General features: G+C 40.3%; 1 non-coding gene across 1 annotated transcript; it reads left to right on the top strand.

The window, feature by feature from the left end:
• Positions 1-4,427: 4,427 nt before the first annotated feature.
• On the top strand, positions 4,428-4,534 carry LOC120099390 (U6 spliceosomal RNA). The gene has a single exon (XR_005498579.1). It is a non-coding gene; the product is annotated as a U6 spliceosomal RNA (small nuclear RNA).
• The last annotated feature ends 5,875 nt before the right edge of the window (positions 4,535-10,409 follow it).

The following is a 10,409-nucleotide window of genomic DNA, read 5'->3' on the forward strand; positions in this document are numbered from 1 at the left end:
GCAGAAAACAATTTCTCTCAAGCAAACTATTTCCAAGTTAAGCACCAAGAGGACCAAGTAAAACTCCTTGACAAACAAAGCAAAAAGTTCCATGATTTCAAGCACAGTTGTCAGTCCATAATTTCAAACACAGTCATCAGTCCAAGTCCAAAAGCGAAACAAAAGCCAAAAGACACTCGTCAATCCCACAGAAAGCAAACTAGACAAACAAGACCAAGACAAGGTGTCCTATAAGCGATTTTCACAGATGTCTGATACCTTCAGTACCTGGCCCAAACTGCAGCTTAACCTTAGCTGCTTCTGGGATGAGGCAGACTGTCTGATCCCACCTCTCAACGGGATTTCAGAGTGTCCTCTAGATTCCTTTCTCCTCCATGTCTGCCTGTCACAGCCGTAAGCCCCTCACAGGACCCATAGCAACCACCTAGGGGACTCTAAACCCCCTCTGAAGTGACTCAAATCCTTCAGACAGCGGACACAGACAACACAAGACAACATGAAACAAAGACACGACATGACACAGAGACAAAACAGAAAGTAACACAGAACACAAAACACAGATTTGCTCGAGCTTACCTCCGATCTCTTCGCCAATTGTGGTCTGTGGGGAGCGCAATTCCTGGCAGGTGCACCAAAATGTTGTAAGACCCCATAATGGCCGTACCTCAGGAGCGCCACCCGCAGAGCACAGATTGACAAAGTGACCGCTGCAATAGCATGAGGGTATAAGGTTTTTAATCCACATACGTGGGGTTGCTCATCCATGCAGGGAGAGGCAACCTCAAACCCAAAAAGCACACAACTTTTATTCATTACAGAGGGCAGACTTCAGCAACAAGGTTAGCCCATCCATTAAACAATCACTAATTCTGCACTATCTTTTGTATCAATTGTTCCCTCCTGGGGGAACTATGGACAAATATTTCCTACAAAATTTAAGAATTTTTTTTAAAAAAATTTAACCCTACTCTTCGCATCCTGAGTGACTCCCTGAGTCCTGTCACAAAAGGTGACTGTAGAATGCTTGTCCCATCACTCATCACTGAGATCTGCGTCATCCGGGGAGAAACACACACCAAGCCTCTGAACCAAGGTCGGGCAGACCATGGTTGCCAGAAGTGGGGGAGCAAAAGCTCCGAGTGGTGGGGAGCAAAAGCTCTGAGGGGGAGCAAAGGCTCCGAGGGGAAGCAAAGGCTCCAACAAACAAGGAAGACAGGCCTGCCTATTCACGGGGATGACGTTCTCCCCCAGAAGACCTCCAAACAGCCGCACGCTGGGTGCCATTTGTAAGCGAAGGTGTCTGAGGGTACCTGGAAGAGAATGGGGAACAAGAGACACGAAGAAGGACGCCAAGACAAGAGTCTGATCAAGGCGACAACTTTATTTTTCCCCAAGGCTAAATTTATACCATAACATGGGTAACAGAGGGAGGGGGGAAGTAAGAAACATTTACACAGGCCAAGGACACAATATCCGTGTGGTCAGGGAGTAGGCTGATGTTGACAAGATGTCAGAAAGGTCACAGGTTTGTCATATCTATTAGTCAACAGGATGTCTTTATCTTATTATTATTCATTTTGACCACCAGATTTGTGTTAGTCTTCTACAGCTGGCTGGGGATTTTCCATGAACCCAGTCATACTTAATTCTAACCATAATAATAACATCAATAATGGAGGGCTTCAAGGGCATTGCTCCCAACAACATGGGCTTGAGACTGTGGGCAGGCAGGAGCATCAAGAGAGCAGTCCAGCACTGTCCAAGTTCAAACAGCAGAATGGCCAAAGGGATCCCACAAACCAATTAAATCAGGGAGAGACCGTCTGCTAATATAGCCCCTTACTAATGACAGTCTAAAATACTAAATGACATAATTTTCCTTAAAGGTACTATTAGGTATTTGCTTAATAATAAATAGGAATGTCCTTAATGATTTAAAAAATAAATACACATCCATCTTAAATTTATATAAAGAGAAAGGGGGAATATAGGTATATTTAGCCACATAAGGCATGTGATAATGCCTTTTCAGTTGCCAAAAAGCATTTTGCCCTAGAAAAGTTATACTCTGCTGGTCAATGTAAGGACCGAGAGTTAGGGTTGGGGCATAGTTATTTGCTTTTGTCTTTCCAAGAGAAGAAAGGCATCCAACTAAGGAATTCAGAGACCTTAGACAAGAGAAATATTTAAAGAATAATACTGTTAATCTTATTAACTGTTAATTATCATCTTGGCAATACAGAATACAAATGCCTTTTGTCAGAGGAGATAAATAAATCAAATAAACACACATGTCATGGAGACAATGTGAGATTGTTTTACAATATGTTTGAGGGTCTACTTGGACACTAAGAATTTAAATGAAGTTGAGTACAAGAAGGAATGATAAATTAGGACAGAAAAAAGGATTTAAAAAAATCCACATTAAAAAGTAAGTCTCTCACTATCAGGAACAAAGACATTGCTTTTCTGGAAGCCCAGACCTATGAGTACATGGAGATTTCTCTGGGAACAGTGATGGCCAGGGCAGGTAATGAGGGTGAGGACAGGGGTGGGGGTGGGCAGGTAGGAGAATCAGCAAGAGCAAAAGTGAGAACAAAGAGAATGAGATCATTTACAACCACAAAAACCTGCCTCTGGGCTAGAATGGCAAACCCATCCCCTACTAGTTGTATAAGCATCATGCCTCAAATATCAAGTACAACTGCGAGATTTGTGGAACCTATACCTACGGAGGGCCAAAAGCCTTCCACCAGCACTTTGCTGAATGGCGTCAAGCTCATGGCATGAGGTATTTGGGCATCCCAAACACTGTTCACTTTGTAAATGTAACACAGATTGAAAGTGCTGTCTCCTTGTAGGCCAAGCTAAAACTGCAGAAGGCTTCAGAACGATGGCAATCTGACACTGAGGAAGAATATGAAGACTCCAGTGGAAATGCGAACAAGAAGACATACGAGGATCTGAAAAGGCAAGAACTGCTCTAGTGCTCAGCCAAACCCAGGCTTCTCTGAGATCTGCATTTTCTATTTTTCCCAACCCAATGCTCTTAAAGACTTTTTGCTATGTAGTCTTCAGTCTAGCATGCACTTTGTAGAAACAAGACATGCTGGCAAACTGAAGAATTGAGATGTGTTTTAACTTTGTTTTATATTAAGAAGATCTGTGGGGCTCTCGGAAAGGAAATGTCAGCAGAATTGGAAAACTGTTGTCCAGCGGGCCACTGAGCCTGCAGGAACCACACTAAGGGGATGGCGCCAGGCTGGTGTCCGGGGTCTCCGACATCCGGCTCATGACTGCTCACAGACTGCGTAGGGAGGGAGGTGTCGTGGGGTCTGGTCTTCTAGTGGGTTTCAAAAGTCAAAGCCTGTGGTGGGTCTGTCCTGTCCTGCTCTTGTACTCAAATGGTGTCCTTTGCTAGGACAGTTCTGTATTGTCACTTTTATCCCTTGTGATGCAGGATTAAACAGACCAATATGAAAAAAATAAAAATAAAAGATCTATGGGGAAATAAAACAAGCCCTTGTTCTGGGAAAAAAGTAAATCTTCAGAAAAGGGGAGAAAGATAAATTTATATATAATTTTCCCCTCAGAGGAACATAGGTACTAAATAAATAAACTCATGCCTTTTATCCCAATACTTGAGAAACAAGATAGAAAGGTTTCTTGTGAATTGGAGGCTATCCTGATCTACAGAGCAAATACAGAAGAGCCCAGGTTACACAGAGAAAACCTCTCTGAATAAATGATAATAAATACAAATCATTGTAGAAGAGTATATTTGGACTCCGTAAGTCTTGTTTCGATTTATCACCATGAATATACTTACTTGTTCAATGGTAATGGTGATACTGCACATTCTCTTTGAGAAAAGTCAAAATGGAGCAGACCTGGATAAAAAAAAATGGGGCTGCTAGATTGGATCAGTTTACTCTTATGATGACTTCAACATATTATATGGGGAGAGAGGGTTTTGTGTCAGTAGAGAAGAAGAAAAACCCTTGGATTCCATCGAAAGTAATAAGAATCAGTTTTGATAGGAGAACCCCCTGAAGATCTTGGCTACAGAAAAGGAGAAAATCAAAAGGACCAAACAAACGTGATGTATTTGCTTATCCCTCAAGATGAGGGAAGAAAAACTACATATCAAAACCCTTCTTAAGTGACAAACACACATGGCTCATATAAGAGACAGATACCTAAGAGACAGGTACAGACACAAAGTCAGGCACAGGCAAATCCACAGGACAGTCTTTGGGCAGGCACAGATTCAGACTCATACAACATTGAACAGAAGACACGGGGAGCATGAATTAGAGAATTCTAGCATGAAGTCTTTTTCTCATTCCTTTTCCTTATTCTTCCTTTTTCATTAGATAAGGGGATTGAAAAGAAAAGGGGAGATGTGGATGTGTTGTAAAAAATTAGTGCTCGCTTCCGCAGCACATGTACTAAAATTGGAACGACACAGAGAAAATTACCATGGCCCCTGAGCAAGGATGACACGCAAATTCGTGAAGCATTCCATATTTTTAGAAATACTCAAGTTAATAAAGATAAAAAATGTATAGACAAAGATGAGGTAGATTATGAATCTACTCTTAAGACAAAAACAGGGGCTGGGGATTTAGCTCAGTGGTAGAGCGCTTACCTAGGAAGCACAAGGCCCTGGGTTCGGTCCCCAGCTCCGAAAAAAAAGAACCAAAAAAAAAAAAAAAGACAAAAACATTTTATAGCCATAATCTTACATTGGTAGATAACTTTGTATTTTAATGCAAAATTGAAGTTATATTTTGATACATTGGTATAGAATTTTGTATATTTATACAAAAGTAAAGTTATTTTTCATACATTGGCATATGTTATTGTATATGAAATTAATTTAATGTTAGTTTTGATACATATAATGTGTGTGTATATATATATATTCAATGTTTTGTGAAACTAATGCCTATATAATTCTTTTTTTTTATTAACTTGAGTATTTCTTATATACATTTCGAGTGTTATTCCCTTTCCTGGTTTCCGGGCAAACATCCCCTCCCCACTTCCCTTCCTTATGGGTGTTCCCCTCCCCACCCTCCCCCATTGCCGCCCTCCCCCCAACAGTCTAGTTCACTGGGGGTTCAGTCTTAGCAGGACCAAGGGCTTCCCCTTCCACTGGTGCTCTTACTAGGATATTCATTGCTACCTATGAGGTCAGAGTCCAGGGTCAGTCCATGTATAGTCTTTAGGTAGTGGCTTAGTCCCTGGAAGCTCTGGTTGCTTGGCATTGTTGTTCATATGGGGTCTCGAGCCGCTTCAAGCTCTTCCAGTTCTTTCTCTGATTCCTTCAACGGGTGTCCTGTTCTCAGTTCAGTGGTTTGCTGCTGGCATTTGCCTCTGTATTTGCTGTATTCTGGCTGTGTCTCTCAGGAACGATCTACATCCGGCTCCTGTCGGTCTGCACTTCTTTGCTTCATCCATCTTGTCTAATTGGGTGGCTGTATATGTATGGGCCACATGTGGGGCAGGCTCTGAAAGGGTGTTCCTTCAGTCTCTGTTTTAATCTTTGCCTCTCTCTTCCCTGCCAAGGGTATTCTTGTTCCCCTTTTAAAGAAGGAGTGAAGCATTCCCATTTTGATCATCCGTCTTGAGTTTCATTTGTTCTAGGCATCTAGGGTAATTCAAGCATTTGGGCTAATAGCCGCTTATCAATGAGTGCATACCATGTATGTCTTTCTGTGATTGGGTTACCTCACTCAGGATGATATTTTCCAGTTCCAACCATTTGCCTACGAATTTCATAAAGTCGTTGTTTTTGATACCTGAGTAATATTCGATTGTGTAGATGTACCACATTTCTGTATCCATTCCTCTGTTGAAGGGCATCTGGGTTCTTTCCAGCTTCTGGCTATTATAAATAAGGCTGCGATGAACATAGTGGAGCACGTGTCTTTTTTATATGTTGGGGCATCTTTTGGGTATATGCCCAAGAGAGGTATAGCTGGATCCTCAGGCAGTTCAATGTCCAATTTTCTGAGGAACCTCCAGACTGATTTCCAGAATGGTTGTACCAGCCTGCAACCCCACCAACAATGGAGGAGTGTTCCTCTTTCTCCGCATCCTCACCAGCATTTGCTGTCACCTGAGTTTTTGATCTTAGCCATTCTCACTGGTGTGAGGTGAAATCTCAGGGTTGTTTTGATTTGCATTTCCCTTATGACTAAAGATGTTGAACATTTCTTTAGGTGTTTCTCAGCCATTCGGCATTCCTCAGCTGTGAATTGTTTGTTTAGCTCTGAACCCCATTTTTAATAGGGTTATTTGTCTCCCTGCGGTCTAACTTCTTGAGTTCTTTGTATATTTTGGATATAAGGCCTCTATCTGTTGAAGGATTGGTGAAGATCTTTTCCCAATCTGTTGGTTGCCGTTTTGTCCTAACCACAGTGTCCTTTGCCTTACAGAAGCTTTGCACTTTTATGAGATCCCCTTTGTCGATTCTTGATCTAAGAGCATAAGCCATTGGTGTTTTGTTCAGGAAATTTTTTCCAGTGCCCATGTGTTCCAGATGCTTCCCTAGTTTTTCTTCTATTAGTTTGAGTGTGTCTGGTTTGATGTGGAGGTCCTTGATCCACTTGGACTTAAGCTTTGTACAGGGTGATAAGCATGGATCGATCTGCATTCTTCTACATGTTGACCTCCAGTTGAACCAGCACCACTTGCTGAAAATGCTATCTTTTTTCCATTGGATGGTTTTGACTCCTTTATCAAAAATCAAGTGACCAAAGGTGTGTGGGTTCATTTCTGGGTCTTCAATTCTGTTCTATCTGGTCTATCTGTCTGTCTCTGTACCAATACCATGCAGTTTTTATCACTATTGCTCTGTAATACTGCTTGAGTTCAGGGATAGTGATTCCCCTGAAGTCCTTTTATTGTTGAGGATAGGTTTAGCTACCTGGGTTTTTTGTCATTCCAGATGAATTTGCAAAATGTTCTGTCTAACTCTTTGAAGAATTGGATTGGTATTTTTATGGGGATTACATTGAATCAGTAGATCGCTTTTGGTAAAATGGCCATTTTTACTATATTAATCCTGCCAATCCATGAGCATGGGAGATCTTTCCATCTTCTGAGGTCTTCTTCAATTTCTTTCTTCAGTGTCTTAAAGTTCTTATTGTACAAATCTTTTACTTGCTTGGTTAAAGTCACACCGAGGTACTTTATATTATTTGGGTCTATTATGAAGGGTGGCCTTTCCCTAATTTCTTTCTCGGCTTCTTTCTCTTTTGTGTAGAGGAAGGCTACTGATTTATTTGAGTTAATTTTATACCCAGCCACTTTGCTGAAGTTGTTTATCAGCTTTAGTAGTTCTTTGGTGGAACTTTTGGGAACACTTAAATATACTATCATATCATCTGCAAATAGTGATATTTTGACTTCTTTTCCAATGTGTATCCCCTTGACCTCCTTTTGTTTTCTGATTGCTCTGGCTAGAACTTCAAGGACTATATTGAATAAGTAGGGAGAGAGTGGGCAGCCTTGTCTAGTCCCTGATTTTAGTGGGATTCCTTCAAGTTTCTCTCCATTTAGTTTAATGTTAGCAACTGGTTTGCTGTATATGGCTGTTACTATGTTTAGGTATGGGCCTTGAATTCCTATTCTTTCCAGGACTTTTATCATGAAGGGGTGTTGAATTTTGTCAAATGCTTTCTCAGCATTTAATGAAATGATCATGTGGTTTTGTTCTTTCAGTTTGTTTATATAAGGGATCACGTTGATGGTTTTCCATATATTAAACCATCCCTGCATGCCTGGGATGACGCCTACCTGATCATGGTGGATGATTGTTTTGATGTGCTCTTGCATTCGGTTTGCCAGAATTTTATTGAGTATTTTTGCATCGATATTCATAAGGAAAATTGGTCTGAAGTTCTCTTTCTTTGTTGGGTCTTTGTGTGGTTTAGGTATAGGAGTAATTGTGGCTTCATAGAAGGAATTCGGTAGTGCTCCATCTGTTTCAATTTTGTGGAATAGTTTGGAGAATATTGGTATGAGGTCTTCTATGAAGGTCTGATAGAATTCTGCACTAAACCCATCTGGACCTGGGCTCTTTTTGGTTGGGAGACCTTTAATGACTGCTTCTATTTCCTTAGGAGTGATGGGGTTGTTTAACTGGTTTATCTGTTCCTGATTTAACTTCGGTACCTGGTATCTGTCTAGGAAATTGTTTATTTCCTGCAGATTTTCAAGTTTTGTTGAATATAGGCTTTTATAGTAAGATCTGATGATTTTTTGAATTTCCTCTGAATCTGTAGTTATGTCACCCTTTTCATTTCTGATTTTGTTAATTTGGACGCACTCTCTGGGTCCTCTCGTTAGTCTGGCTAAGGGTTTATCTATCTTGTTGATTTTCTCAAAGAACCAACTTTTGGTTCTGTTGATTCTTTCTATGGTCCTTTTTTGTTTCGACTTGGTTGATTTCAGCTCTGAGTTTGATTATTTCCTGTCTTCTACTCCTCCTGGGTATATTTGCTTCTTTTTGTTCTAGAGCTTTTAGGTGTGCTGTCAAGCTGCTGACATATGCTCTTTCCTGTTTCTTTCTGCAGGCACTCAGCGCTATGAGTTTTCCTCTTAGCAAAGCTTTCATTGTGTCCCATAAGTTTGGGTATGTTGTACCTTCATTTTCATTAAATTCTAAAAAGTTTTTAATTTCTTTCTTTATTTCTTCCTTGACCAGGTTATTCTTGAGTAGAGCATTGTTCAATTTCCACGTATATGTGGGCATTCTTCCCTTATTGTTATTGAAGACCAGTTTTAGGCCGTGGTAGTCCGATAGCACGCATGGGATTATTTCTATCTTTCTGTACCTGTTGAGGCCCGTTTTTTGACCAATTATATGGTCAATTTTGGAGAAAGTACCATGAGGAGCTGAGAAGAAGGTATATCCTTTTGCTTTAGGATAGAATGTTCTATAAATATCTGTTAAGTCCATTTGGCTCATGACTTCTCTTAGTCTGTCTACGTCTCTGTTTAATTTCTGTTTCCATGATCTGTCCATTGATGAGAGTGGGGTGTTGAAATCTCCTACTATTATTGTATGAGGTGCAATATGTGTTTTGAGCTTTAGTAAGGTTTTTTTACGTATGTAGGTGCCCTTGTATTTGGGGCATAGATATTAAGATTGAGAGTTCATCTTGGTCGATTTTTCCTTTGATGAATATGAAGTGTCCTTCCTTATCTTTTTTGATGACTTTTAGTTGAAAATTGATTTTATTTGATATTAGAATGGCTACTTCAGCTTGCTTCTTCTGACCATTTGCTTGGAAAGTTGATTTCCAGCCTTTCACTCTGAGGTAGTGTCTGTCTTCGTCTCTGAGGTGTGTTTCCTGTAGGCAGCAGAATGCAGGGTCCTCGTTGCATATCCAGTTTGTTAATCTATGTCTTTTTATTGGGGAGTTGAGGCCACTGATGTTGAGAGATATTAAGGAATAGTGATTATTGCTTCCTGTTATATTCCTATTTGGATGTGAGGTTATGTTTGTGTGCTTTTCTTCTCTTTGTTTTGTTGCCAAGACAATTAGTTTCTTGCTTCTTCTAGGGTATAGCTTGCCTCCTTATGTTGGGCTTTACCATTTATTATCCTTTGTAGTGCTGGATTTGTAGAAAGATATTGTGTAAATTTGGTTTTGTCATGGAATATCTTGGTTTCTCCATCTATGTTAATTGAGAGTTTTGCAGGATACAGTAACCTGGGCTGGCATTTGTGTTCTCTTAGGGTCTGTATGACATCTGTCCAGGATCTTCTGGCCTTCATAGTTTCTGGTGAAAAGTCTGGTGTGATTCTGATAGGTCTGCCTTTATATGTTACTTGACCTTTTTCCCTTACTGCTTTTAATATTCTTTCTTTATTTTGTGCGTTTGGTGTTTTGACTATTATGTGTCAGGAGGTGTTTCTTTTCTGGTCCAATCTATTTGGAGTTCTGTAGGCTTCTTGTATGCCTATGGGTATCTCTTTTTTTAGGTTAGGGAAGTTTTCTTCTATGATTTTGTTGAAGATAATTACTGGTCCTTTGAGCTGGGAGTCTTCACTCTCTTCTATACCTATTATCCTTAGGTTTGATCTTCTCATTGAGTCCTGGATTTCCTGTATGTTTTGGACCAGTAGCTTTTTCCGTTTTACATTATCTTTGACAGCTGAGTCAATGATTTCTATGGAATCTTCTGCTCCTGAGATTCTCTCTTCCATCTCTTGTATTCTGTTGGTGAAGCTTGTATCTACAGCTCCTTGTCTCTTCTTTTGGTTTTCTATATCCAGGGTTATTTCCATGTGTTCTTTCTTGATTGCTTCTATTTCCATTTTTAATTCCTTCAACTGTTTGATTGTGTTTTCCTGGAATTCTTTCAGGGATTTTTGTGTCTCCTCTCTA

The sequence above is a fragment of the Rattus norvegicus genome, chromosome X, assembly GCF_036323735.1.
Source record: "Rattus norvegicus strain BN/NHsdMcwi chromosome X, GRCr8, whole genome shotgun sequence".
In the NCBI taxonomy this organism is placed as follows: domain Eukaryota; kingdom Metazoa; phylum Chordata; class Mammalia; order Rodentia; family Muridae; genus Rattus; species Rattus norvegicus.